Source organism: Ursus americanus, chromosome 1, assembly GCF_024610735.1.
Source record: "Ursus americanus isolate L20-20 chromosome 1, mUrsAme1.1.p, whole genome shotgun sequence".
Taxonomy (NCBI): domain Eukaryota; kingdom Metazoa; phylum Chordata; class Mammalia; order Carnivora; family Ursidae; genus Ursus; species Ursus americanus.
The window spans coordinates 58776669-58790653 of NC_142127.1; the positions used below are offsets into that span (position 1 = coordinate 58776669).

The 13985-nt window shown below is 34.6% G+C and overlaps 1 protein-coding gene across 7 annotated transcripts in view; it reads right to left on the minus strand.

Annotated features, from left to right (window-relative positions):
* Positions 1-13985, minus strand: part of PDE1A (phosphodiesterase 1A) — a 324675-nt gene that overhangs the window by 226269 nt on the left and 84421 nt on the right. The gene's annotated exons all lie outside the window — the stretch shown is intronic.

Sequence of the window (13985 nt, forward strand, 5' to 3'; positions counted from 1 at the left end):
CCCAATCTTTAAGGGAAAATCCAGAACCAAAAAGTCTGGAAGTCATAAGACCAGTGTCCGTTCAGATTTGAACTCATAGCTCTGGGTGGCCTTAAATGTTCTAATGTTTACAGTTGTAGGTAGAACCCGTTAGGATAACACACTAATAGGCATGGCCATTGGTTTTCTAAGAATATGGTCAGTTCTTCTCACACAGGTAATGCTAAGCACTCTGGTGTTTGTCAGGAGAGGAGAGAGAAAGAAAAGAACAGGGAGTGGGAAGGAGAAATGATCATATTTTTACCTAGATATCTATAAAAAATGTAAACTAAAAAACTAGATGCAAGTAGGGTCCTTCACCTGCACAATGGTGACATGGCCTCCACTAAGTAGATAAATGAGGCTACATTGCCAACTGGTCTAATAAAAGAGGGGGAAACAGTGTGTTGCTAGGTAAAAAGAAGGCTAAAGCAAAACAGATTAACCAGATTACATATACTGATCAAAATTATTCAACTTAGCAGCTCAACTTCCACATGGGTTTGTCTAAAAGCTGGTATACAGAATTAGTAAGAACTTTTATATAAAATTTAGGTCAATGTCATTTGGTACAGCTGTTTGGCTCCTCAAAATGTACTCAGAAAGTGTATTCCATTTTTTTAAATAAGTAAAGATCAAGAAATAATGGATCTACTTAGAAATGGACTGTATTTTAAATAAATTGTCTTTGCCACCCTGTACCACAAATATATATATATATATATATATATATATATATATATATATATATATATATATATATATATTCTTTAGTAAAGACCTTTTAAAGACTTGATTCTTGAAAGAGAGAAAATAGCCTTGTTATTGTATTGTTCTGCCTAACAATATGTAAGATTTACTTTCCCTTTGGAAGATAGATTCTTAGTATGATATTTTCAGAAAAAAATTACAATAAGTAAATAAAGTAAAATATTCTAAAATAAAACATGGAAGTTTTATGGCACTCTAGAATGGTCTAAAGTACATTAAAATAAAATGCCATCTGAACAGTAAATTTCAAGCACTTTGAGTATGAGGAAATTTATAGAAAGCAAAGCCTAAAAAAGAAAGATCGATAGGATGGCTACTGTCAAATTATATTTTATTCATGTCTATTAATGAAATCATAATGAAGTCATAATGACATCTAGTTCTAGTCTTGCACAACCTAGAAGCCTCATCCTTCAGTACCTAAAAGGGTCTTTCTACTGCTTGCAAAAATGTTATTTATACTATGGTAGCAACAAATCTCTTCTGTATAGAAACACTTTCAAAGCAAATGCCTGAACTTTATCTTTCTTTTCCCTCCTCTCTCTTTACTTCTTCTGGAGACAGTATTTCATGTCCTAAAATTCCTAGTAAGTGCCTCATATGTGACGTGTCAAATCTATATTTGTGTTTGTATGGTATTCACAGTAAATCATATGACCCAGAGAACACATGATAATGTACTCTTGCTCATTGTTTTTCTCTTGCTCCACCTCTGGAACAGAAGATTTTCATGAATATAATGACTATTAAATAATTCTGAGTTGCTCAAAATAATTTTTTAAGGTGATTCAAATCATTTCCTTGGCTAGTGAGAATGGGTTATAGCCCAAGGGAAGGATTGTATGGCCAGCCTGGCACATACACTTAAGGTCCCCTAACACTATCTGTTATGATGATACAATCTGTAATTGCAAGCCACACTGTTTGTTCTTACTATCAGTACTCTTCAATGTTTCCCCATCTAGCTCCCTGTGACCCCCTGAGCTTCACTTTCTTCACCTGTAAAATGGAGATCTACATAGTTTCCTTTCTACCTCATAAGGATATTGTGTAAACAAATAGTATAAAAGATGTTAAAAAATGTTTTTCAAAACTCTTGTTATGGGATTCTACACAAGCATAAGCCATCATTATTCAAATGGTATTATTTGCAGATCTTGTATCATCTGCATTTTGCTAAGTGTGAATTTAAAAGCAATGCTTTAAAAAATAAAAACTCTCTTCAGGAAGAAATAAGGAAAAAGGCACAAGAGCTAGGTAAAATGCTGCCAAACTTGTGTGTACATGATACCTGGGCGTGATAATCCACAGATAACTCCCATCTGTTATTTCTTAATTTACCCTCAGCTGTTTCAATAATGTGATATTATTCATCATCTCTCAATCTTTTCAAAATATTTCTTCTTCCCTTTTTAAAAACTCACACCATTGCAGTTATGTAATAGAACATTAACTATTCTCTCAACTAGGCAACTTTGTTTGCCTAGATTTTCTAAGGGTAGATGGAAAATATTAACTATGGAGAAATATCTTGGGGTCAGACGATCTTCCAGATAACGTAAGTAAGAAAAGAAGTAAAGGAAGAAAAAAGACTAGCTGAAGTAAAGTGAATCTCAGAAAAATGAAGGAGGTATATTTTGGGAAAATTTAGAGAAACAGTAATGTGTACCTTGGAACACTAATTTCTGGAGATATTAATAAGCATTGTGTATCAATAGAATATATTTGGGGAAATATCGGAGTAAAGAAACTTAAGTTTTACTGCAAAAAATCTAATATGCCTTGTAAATTTCTAAGAGGAGAGTATGACAGGCAGTATTTCCCAAACTTATTTGATGCTTTTGTTCAGAGTATCTCAGGGGAATGGTGTTCTATGAAGAAAGAGCTTTTGGAAACACTGAGCTCAGGAGTTTAGAAGTTCAGTTCAACAGACTTGTCAGTTTTAACAATGAACCAGATGGGCAGAAGCACATATTCACAAAATAAATGCAGTATGGCTCTTGACCTACTAGCCCTAACCACTTAAAACCATGCATCCCTCCCCATGCAGAAGCTTAGTTCTATGCTGGCTAATCAGGAATTCTCCCTATGCCCAAAACTCCCAAACACTTCACGCAGTTTTGTAATCCCATGCCTCTACTGAAGTTATACAACCTTTTTGATACCCTTCTCTTCTTTTTCCACTTGCCTATCAAAATGAAGGAACCTTCAATGTTCACCTTAAAGGTTTCTCCCTGTCACTTTACTTCATATGAGCTTCACTTTAGGACAGTAGTTCTCAAACTTGGCTGCACATTAGAGTTTTAAAAATCACCGATTCCTGGGTTTCACCCAGGAGATACATGAGTCTGAGATATAATCTGGGTGTTTGAATGTGAAAATTCCCCAGCGATTGTAAGATACAGGCAATGTGGAAAACCATCGATTTGGAGTTCATGGTAATTTATCTTTGTACCTTATAAACCTACATTTTAAAAAAGGCTTTAAGATTTTTAGAGGAGAAAATTAACCCCCTTCATTTTCATAAGTCGCTTATAGACATTTTCAAATGAAACTAAAAGGAAAGGGGAGCTTGGTGGCACAGTTGGTTAAGCATCCAACTCTTGGTTTCAGCTCAGGTCATGATCTCAGAGTCTTGAGATCAAGCCCCCGGTCAGGCTCCACACTGAGCACAGAGTCTGCTTGGATTTCTCTCTTTCTCTCCCTCCGTGCTCTCTCTCTCTCTCAAATAAATAAAAATAAATCTTAAAAAAAAAAAACTAAAAGTAAAATGTGGCTTATATTTCCAATAATGATGCTAATCTAATCAAAGTGTTTTCCAAACTACTCTGATCTTCCATTCTTATTCAATAAATGATATCATTAAGTGGCTCCCAAATCTAGCTATGAATCAACATAAAATGGGGAGCATGTGGAAATACATTTATCAAAGCTTTCTACTCCCAAACCTACCAAAGCAGAATATCTGAGATTAGAGTTTCAGGAGCTTGTTTTGTTTTTGTTTTGTTTTGTTTTGTTTTGTAAGCTGCAATTCTTATGTCCATAGCAAACAGATTCATATTGTGAATCACTGATTTAAAAGAGGAATTATGTAATTTGGCTTTTATAAAAACATTTACTCACTGTAGTGGTGTTTGGAAGGGTTCAGTAATAGAAAATAATGTCATAACTCTATACCATAAAGAAGAAATAATTTTTGAAACATAACAATCATAAATCCCTAGAGAATATACATTATGGATGAGATTCACATATGGTTCAAATGCGTAAGGAAGCATTATTTTATTTCAGTATTTACAAGGTCTCCTTTCCATGTCATAGTTTTAGTGGAATTGGAATTGAACTGCCCAGAATTAATTATATTCAGTTTGTATTAAAATAATGAATTATCTCAAGCCTGTTAGCAAGACACTTGGTAAAAATCAATTCTCCAAAAGAAATTGAGAAAACATGGGCCATCATTATGGGCTTAATAGCCCATGTTTTAAGAAATCAGTGAAACTTCTTTAATGTTTAACTTTTTAAAACTTTATTTAACCAGGAATCTCAGGCACACTATAATTCTGGAGTCAGGTGAACAATATTTGACTCCTCAGTCACATGAGAGTCAAGAGGACTTCACTATTTTGTTAATATACACATTTTTTCCTATCCTCACTAGCCTCTCAGATAACTTCAACAACATGAAATAAAAATTCAAATTATATGCTATCTCTTCAATTGGCTGAACGAAGATGGACTATAGATGGAATAAAAGAAAGAAGAATTAAAAAAAGCATGAGTGTTCAGAGAGCATTAATTGTATTAATTGACTCAATTATATGTGCTTCCTCTTAGTAATATTCTCCCATACCAATTCTGGGTTTGGCCATGTGACTTTTTGATTTTGCCAGTGGGACAGAAGCAACTTGACTCAGTTCAAACTCAATCAGAGCCTTGAAAAAACTGTTTGTGAGTTTCTGCTTCCTCAATTGATTCCTGCTACTACGATGAGAAAATATCCAGGCTAGCTTGTGGGATATGAGAGATACATGGAAGAAACTCAAGTCATGTAACCAAGGTCCTCCTAGGCCAGCCAGTTCACAGCAAACCTATGATTTGGCCATAGATGCATAAGAAAGCCCACTGGATTCACAGAAGCAGTGAGCTGATCTGTAGACTCCTGTTTTAAGCCGTTATGTTTTAGGGAGATTTATAAACAGCAATTGTCTTCAGCATTTGAAAGGCTGTCCTGTGAAAGAGAGTTTAGGTCTTTCTCATTCCAGTTCTGCTAAGAGAGAAAAAAAGTTTGTATTGATTGAAACAGATTTCCATTTAAGAAAGTAATTTCTAACAAGTTATGATTGTTCAAAGGGGGAATGGACTATAGGCATTGAATTCGCTGATTAAGGAATAGTCCAGGTTGGGGCTAACAGGAATGCATTTTATTTATTCAACAAATATATGTTTTTTCATCTTTTCCTTTAATGCTACAAAATTATATACAGATTATCAGTACAGGTGCATTGTAGAGTTTGGTTTTCTCATTCATAACTAGTAGTGGAAACAAGAACCAAGTACCCAACCCTCTAGCAATCCTCTGTGATATGGCTGCCAGAATTTTCAGCCAAGACTTACTGGCCATCATTCACCCTGCAAATGGATTATCATTATGCAGACCTAACTAAACAAATTATTCACCCTATTGTTTGTTCATTTCAAGGGTCACCAGCTAGCAGTCTGTAGCTGGATTTTGTTTAGTTTTTCACTGTTTTTTTTTTTTAAATAAATATTTATTTTTTTATTTTAGAGAGAGAGAGAGTGTAAACACATGCATGTGGGAGTCAGGTGAGGGGCAGAGGGACAGAATCTTTCAAGCAGACTTCCTATGGCTGAGTATGGAGCCGTGTTGGGGCCCTTGGGCTCCCCCCCATTATCCATGAGATCATGACCTGAGCCAAAACCAAGAGTCAAACACCCAGCCAACTGAGCCACTCAGCTGCCCCAGTCTTCACTGTTTTTAAAAATGTGAAACTAAAAGGTTTCATTTCGCATCTACCATAGTTCCCAACACCACCTATTTCACACATTTACAATACTGACTTTAGTCTCTTTTCGAAGACTATGTAAGTGCTTACTTGTGACACACATTCCACCAAAAGTTATGGAAAATACAAAGATGAATTCAATATTGATTGCAGCCTCAGAATCTTAAATTTTTTTTAGGAGAGTTGATCCTCTTACTAAAGTAATTATAATAGAACGAAGTGATATGTGCAGTAAAAGAAACCCAGAGAAAATGACATGGGATCTCAGAGTTAGAAAAAATTAGATGCTGCAGAACTGAACAGCACATGCTTAATTAGTGGGCGCAGAAATTTGCAAGAGTCTCTTTTTTCTATTTCACGTTGTTCCACAAAGACAGTACCACTGGAATAGGTATAAGCACTCTAATCTCTAATGAAGATTAGAGGAGATATCTAACAAACAGGTGGTCCCAGATGGTCACACATCCCTACTTTCATCCAAATTTTAATTTAATGGTATAATTTAAAAATGACTTTGACCTAGTGGGATTTTCTTTTCTTCCTCAATTAGGACTCAGAAATCACCACATTTGTATATTAAAGATACAGACATGCTATTTTTCATTACATTGGTCTCTAAACAATTTGTTCCAAGCTCTTTGATCTTTGAAAATGTCAAATTAAATATTAATATTTTTAAAGCTGAAGTGGTGATTTTCATAATAAAGGCCCTTGACATTCAATGCCTATAAACAACTGGTTAATAAATATATAATTAATATTTAAATACCTGTTTTAACAAACAACTCTAAAAATAACATCCTAAGATGCTAAAGTATGGAGTGGCCAAAACACTAAAAATGGTCACCAATTTGACTCAGAATTAGTGTTTCTCCATTAAAAACAACAACAACAACAACAACAAAAACATGGCTCTAAAGGAGCAGGCTTGGGATGTTATGAAGATAACAAATCTGAAAGTTTTATCTTCTGTTCAAATGCACTGTGACTTGCCCCATTCATTTCCAGCAGTTCCAGTTCAGGAAATGTTGGATTTTCCTCAATTAGAGCTCATGTCCAAGTGGCCTTAATCAAATACGTAAATAAACGGAAGCTTTCCCATGAGAACTAACTATCAAAATTATGTCATGTCCAGTCACAGAACTGAAGAGACATGGTTTATAAATATTGCAGACCTTTTGAAACTTATTTAATCTCTACAAACTTATAGGTCACCTTAATCTTATTCTTTTTCATAGCTTTTAACCTAAACACTATATGTAGTAGACTGATTATTCCAAATATAAAAATTTCCAGATGGTATAAAACCATTAAATTATCCAGTAGTTCACTTTACCTGCATGATCTTGATTTTCCTCATTTCAAACATTACAAAAGCCATTTCTAAAACATGCCAATGTCCAAGATAAACACAATTATCACCAAGCTTCTCTAGCTTAGAAAACAAGATTTGTGTAGCTCCTGAGAGAGAGACATTTTCCTATGTTTCAATCTATTCTCCGTTCCTGGATCCATACCCAAAATTATTAATTATGGGTTTACTACTTCTTTAAGGAATTATATACCCATAAATGATTAAAAATACGCTAAGATTTCAATAAACAGCAGCTCTTATTATTAACATTAATACCTACTGCTGCTACTGCTGCTGGTGATGGTAAGTTTATCGGAAATAGCTTAAATTTGCTTGATTGTGGATGAAATAATACCAGCAGGGGTAAACTACTTGCTGCCTGACTTTAAAGTGTATGACAAATTATGGCTTATTTATTTGTGATGACCACTTAAAAATTAGAACTACTTTTATCACAGTTGGAAAAGAAAAAAGGCACAGTTCTGTCTGATAACTTTTGCATGATAAACATTACCCTGTGTCTTACATTCATAGGTGTTTGTTGTTTTGCTTTGATCTTTGTAGGCCATTTTATTTTAAGATTTTATTTATTTATTTGTCATAGAGAAAGAGAAGGAGCACAAGCAGGGAGAGTGGCAGGCAGAGGGAGAAGCAGGCTCCACACTGAGCAAGGAGCGTGATGCAGAACTCGATTCCAGGACCCTGAGATCATGACCTGAACCCAAGGCAGATGCTTAACCAACTGAGCCACCCAGCCACTACATTTTTTTTTTTTAAGGAAATCGTTCATCATTTTTCATGAAGAATTGTTCAAGTATTAATGAGCCAGGGCTACAAAAGTTTTCCAAACCAATGGATGAAAAATGAAAAGCATCTTTTTTTAATACTTAGAAATGAGACAATTCTGAACCTATCACCCCTCAGGTGGTGTCCTTTCATCTGTCTTTATTATTTGTGTTGTCATTTCCAAACTCCAGATAGTGAGGATGTGTACCTATCTACACACGTAAATGAAGCTATAGACACAAAACTGCTCATCGAATTATTATTAAAAAAAAAAGAACGGACATTCGTAGATACAGCCATTACATTTAAAATGTAGTCCATCTTAAAAAATAAATAAATAAAATAAAATAAAATAAAATAAAATAAAATGTAGTCCATCTTAAAGAGCAATTCAAGTCTGTTCCTTGCCTTATAAGTCATACAACGACCTTTGATCAACAGCAAAAACATCCTGACCCAAACAATGAAAAACTAATTTTTAATAAACATTCCTGTTACAAAATATAATTGTTCTTCTATTAACTAACATTAACTAACAGCATTATAAACATTAAATTCATTTCACTGTGTATTTTCCAGAAGTATTTTTCACTTTCATAGCAAGGAGAGAATAATTTAAACATAATTGTCTTGTTCAATCAATTAACTGTCACATAAAAATCATCACTTAGTAAAAAAAAAAAAAAACTATGAAACTAAATTTCTAGTACGTAACTATGTAACCATTTCTGGAAAATTCATATTTTTTCTCTTTTTTAAAAAAACAAATTCACAATCAATTTGTCTTAGAGCCAAAAACTGTTAAAACATTTTCATAAATATAGAATTTTATTATATTTTGGATTCTAAAATAAAATAAAATTACATAAAGCTTTTTCCTATGAGGAAATTCATTGCATAAAAAAGATATTTTACATACACTACTTCATCAGCTTACACTTAATTTTTTTCTACATAATTACTTTTCACTCTGATGACTTGTACTAAATATATTCCTGTCTGAAATATGTGTTTCTGGTGAGAGGGAAGTGTTAAAAAGAGGATTAAATCACAGAAAATCATAAATACTTAAATATTTATGAGACAAAAATACCAATGTCCAACCCTGTATTACAATTTCTTTAAATTTTGAAGTGACTTTATATTTTGTATATGTTCAGCTTTTTTGTTATTCCCAAAACCCTGAAGGAAATGGGCTTGAAATACCTGAATAACTGAATAGTATCCAGGCATTTTAAGTAGAAAACTACCATAAATCAGCAGTCAGTCAGGTGTCCCACCTTATTAACGTGTAAAAATCTGAAATGCAGCACAGCCCCCGCATACTAGCAACTTCTGGGTTAGCTGTAACACTGATGTTCATACACTGAGCGTTAAATGTGGAAATAAATAAAAATGATTACACTCCAAAAAGTGTATGGTTTTAAATATGTAACAGATATTTTATGCTATTCTTATATAAGCATAGATTACACCCTTGAAATTAGAAATCAGATGCAGCAATAGGTTACTAACCATGCCCATTAGGTCCACAAAGAAAATTAGGATCTTTCTTTTCCTGTGCTTTCTTATTTCATCCTCCTGCTTTCTCCATCTCCATGTGAAGAGAATATGCCTGCCAAAAGCACACTCAGAATTCCTCTGCTAACAGATACTTGTAAAAATAAGACTTTTGAAAAGGCATAAAGGGAAGAAACAGCATGTTCTAAATGCTGTGAAGATCTCAACATGATTTTCATTAGTCTGAGGCCCTGGCAGCAATCGGACTTGCCCTTTAATGTCTCAGATCCTGGATGCATAGACAAGTTCTCAAATCTAGGGTTGATGAACAACTATTTGCATGATTTCTTTTGTAGCTTTTTAGTGCTACTTCTAATGAAAAGTCGCCACAAAAATAACATTCATTTTGAACACAGAAGAGGTTCTGAAGGCTACTGGCATCAAAGAACACTAAATAAGGCTTAACATGTAAGAAAAGTTTCAATTTATTTTTTTAATTCATTTTTTTCATTACCTACTCCTAGAAAGAATTTGAAGCAACAAATGGGAAAAAATGCACATAAAATAGAATTTGATAAAATATCAAATCAAATATGAGGATCTGATAATAACAGAAACCCAGACTTAAGCTTCATGGCAATGAAACTCAGTTAAGAAATATTCTCACTGATGCACTTTTATTAGGAGAAATGGTTTTTTCTTGATATCAGAGTTAAATGTTTATTTATCCCATGGGAATACAGAAAGTTCATTAAGCAATATGAGTATGCAATAAGACAAAAGTGTCTTCAACAACTATCTTACTGAAGTTATATAAAGGTAATTCATTTGAAATGGATTATAAATTGATGAATCTTCTATATAAAGAGATCAATTATGATCATCAGAGATAAAACATTGTAGTAACACAAAAAAAGAGGTTTTTAGAAGTCTAAAAAACTGTTTTTCTTTGGGAGGTCTTTAATATCAAGTGTTTATACACATCTTGGATTTTAAGGTTCTATGTAATTTTATTTTCTATGTGCTGAGGAACAAACTTAGTGTTGTTGATTTAAAACATATTAATATTCATTTTGTGATAGTGTTTCCTTCCCGGAAAATTTTAAAACCTAAAGAATTTCTCTTGAGTAAAGGGAGAATCATTATTTTTATATACAATGCTGAGCTGCAGGAATGTCTACAGGCAAAACCACAAAGTGTGTTTGAGATACACCCATTTACATATTCTCAGGGCTGAATGGTCAGTCTCACTGATCCCAAGTTCCACATAACAAGCATAATAGAGATCGTATAAATTCACACCTTGGCATAAAAAAAAAAACCTTTGCTTTTTCCTTTCCTCAAAGACCTGGTGTAAAAATATACACCTAAAATTTCCACAAAAGACTTTTAAGACATCGATTTGGTAACCTATGTGAGATGATTCAGGAATCACCATTGCTGGAGACACAGACATTTTTAGAGGCAGAATCTAAAGAATATGTATGAGTCTTCCTGATATCATATCCAGCCATGGAATTCAACATCCACTGTCTACTCTAAAGCCTCTCAACTAACTTTTTATACTTGATGGATGACTTTCCTTGTCTGACATTTAGGAATATGATGCTAATTAAAAATTGATGTCTATTCAGTTTCAAAAATTAAATTTAAAAAAATCTTGCTTATCTCTCTCAATTCACTTAGGTGTCGGAATTAGTTATCATTGAAATCTGTCTCATTATAATTTCCCAGGATGTTGTCACCTCCTTTTTGGCACCCATCACCTGCCTGTGCCATAGTAATCTAGGTATATACTAGATGATATGTCATGTGAAGGCAGATACGGTTTGTTTTTCTTTATCATGTCAGACATCCTCATTGCAGTAGCCTAGATTATGGACACTTATAATCAATCAGAGAAGGCCTGGTGAATTGAATTAAAGCTATTGGTTCAGCTGCAGGAGAAAGTAGTCTGTATATAAAAACTTGAATGGTGTCAGTATGTCAGATATTTCCCAAAAAATCCTGGACAGATCCTCTCAATGACTACAATTTTAAGTGAACTATTTATAAGCAGTCAAAATACTATTTCCACAAAATTTCTGTTAAACTTGTGACTAACACACACAAAACAGTCTACCACTACTTTGCTTACTAAGTGGATTAAGAACTAGTAGGCATATCCCTTAGGAAGTAGGGTGTGAACAAGCACATACTGAGACGGTAAGGTCTGGTACATGGGTCTCTGACCAGAAAGGCAGGCTTGAGAACGATGTCTCAGTGTGAGAGATGGACAATCCAGTAATAGCCCAAGAAGACAAGGAACCAGAGAAAGGAGACCAAAAAAGAAAATGAAGTGGGGCATCGGATAAGGGCATAAGATACAAAAGCAATCTTCAACCACTTCCCAACTTGCCCCAAAGTACAACTGCTATCAGAAAGTCAATGCTGTGTTTTACTGAAAAATAGCCCCACACTTTCTCTGAGGAATTATGTCTAGTCATTTGAATGCTTTATGAAGACACTCTCCACCTCCCTTTTTCCTCATGACAATCATATCCTGATAAAAGCAAAGCCATCTGTCAACGTGCCAACTGACCAATCAATCCCAACCCCACATTCGGCCTTAACCTGTTTTCAGTCAGGGACCATTTGTACACTTGCGTGAAACAGTTGCCTGAGTGAAAGCAGGTCCTCTTTGGCAGCTATGTTTTCTCTTCTATGTCACCAGGATTATGAAGCAGTCATTTGAATTTACCAAATTGTATTCTAATTATTTGGGCAAAGAATCTCAGTTACTTTATATGAAAAAGAACAGAAGCATGAATGAGTTGCAATTTCCCTGTGAGTGGCATCTTAGCATACAATTCATCAGGAGGGGATTTGAAGTCACCATAAACCAGTGGAGAAGGACTACCTGTTCCAATCTCCAACAGCTTCCCAGTGGGGTAACATACTAAAGGTACTGGCTAACTGGATCTGACTTTATCCAACACAATCTTTCCTTCTTAAATTTCCGTAGGTCCCCTCCCTCTTCTAATGGTGCCTCAGTGGGGTTGAGTTTGGCATCATCTCTGCTACTGTCATATCTTTCTGAAGTCACATGCACTTGGGAGAAAATAGAAATTAATTACATAGGACTTATGGCAGGTGAATATACATTCGGGGGTCATTTTGGTATTTTGGTTATTTATTGCTGTCACTGAACAAAATGTAGACAGAGATTATGATATTAAATCCACATGTATAGATTTAAATATTATTTTTTTAAAGATTTATTTATTTGAGAGAGAGAGAGAGAGGACCAGTGGGGTGCTGGTGAGGGGGCAGAGGGAGAGTGACAAAAGGGCTCCCCGCTGAGCAGGGAGCCAGCACCACCACCATGGGGCTCAATCCCAGGACCCTGGGATCAGGACCCGAGCCGAAGGCAGACACTTAAACAACGGATCCACCCAGGCGCACAATATGATTTATTTTTAAGAAGGTTGTAAAACAGATTTGAGCTAGTATCTTGTTTTAAGCATTACAAAAGTATATTGTTGTTACTAATAATGCTGTAACAATGCTTAATCAATACATAAAACATATGCCTTGAGGCCCACTCTTTATTCATTATGTGACAACCACAGAATGCCATGAATTTCATCCATAAAATTCTATTATCCTGTAGTTAGTCCTAGATCAACCACCAGTAACTGCAACTTGACTTTAACGTCTAGTTTTGCTAACATGTAGTATCTCCACTTTGTTTAGGATATTATCTGGGGGGAAACACAAAATTGATATGTAATTACTTTCTTTTTTTTATATCTTCTGTCTTAAAAGGCAGAAACTGTGTTAATTTTCTAGCCTCTTTAAAATTCTAAATTCCTAATTCTGAATTCTAAAGTACATAAGTAACTAAACAATCAAGGGTTAAAAAGTCAATGAAGAAATTTCTGTTCTCTAGAGAAAGAGTGAGCCCTTCCCGCCGCACCCCCCCACCCCCGCCGAAAATAAAACCTTAACTCAATCTATTACACTGTATCTACATTTTTTTCTGGCCATAGATTTCACCACAATGTAAAATTTTTCTTGTTGCCCTATTGTTTCCTACACTGCAGAAAGATACTCCTGAACTAGCTGTAGATATATATATATAACTTAAGTATATAACCATCAAGTTCACATTTGTCTTCCCACACATTACTGCAAAAAGGTACAGCATTTGCTGCACTGAAACACTATCTCTGAGTGTAATCAGTTGAAATAACCAAGCACAGTATTTCCAATTTAGAGGGCTGTGCAACCATTGGAAACAGCGAGGGATTGCATAATGTTTTAGAAGTTTTTCCAGTGCTATGTCATTCATGTGCTTGAATAGCTAATTTGCTTTTAAAATATATTTTGAGGAGTTGATAAGAGCTTGTGCAGTTTCAGAAAATAGCAAATAAAAGGACTCCTTAGGTATGCATGAAGTTAAACTTTAGACACACTCTATTGCTTTGCTGTAACTTAGTGCCAGAATTCCCTAGCTAAGGATAAGGGAAAGAAATTATTTTTCCTGA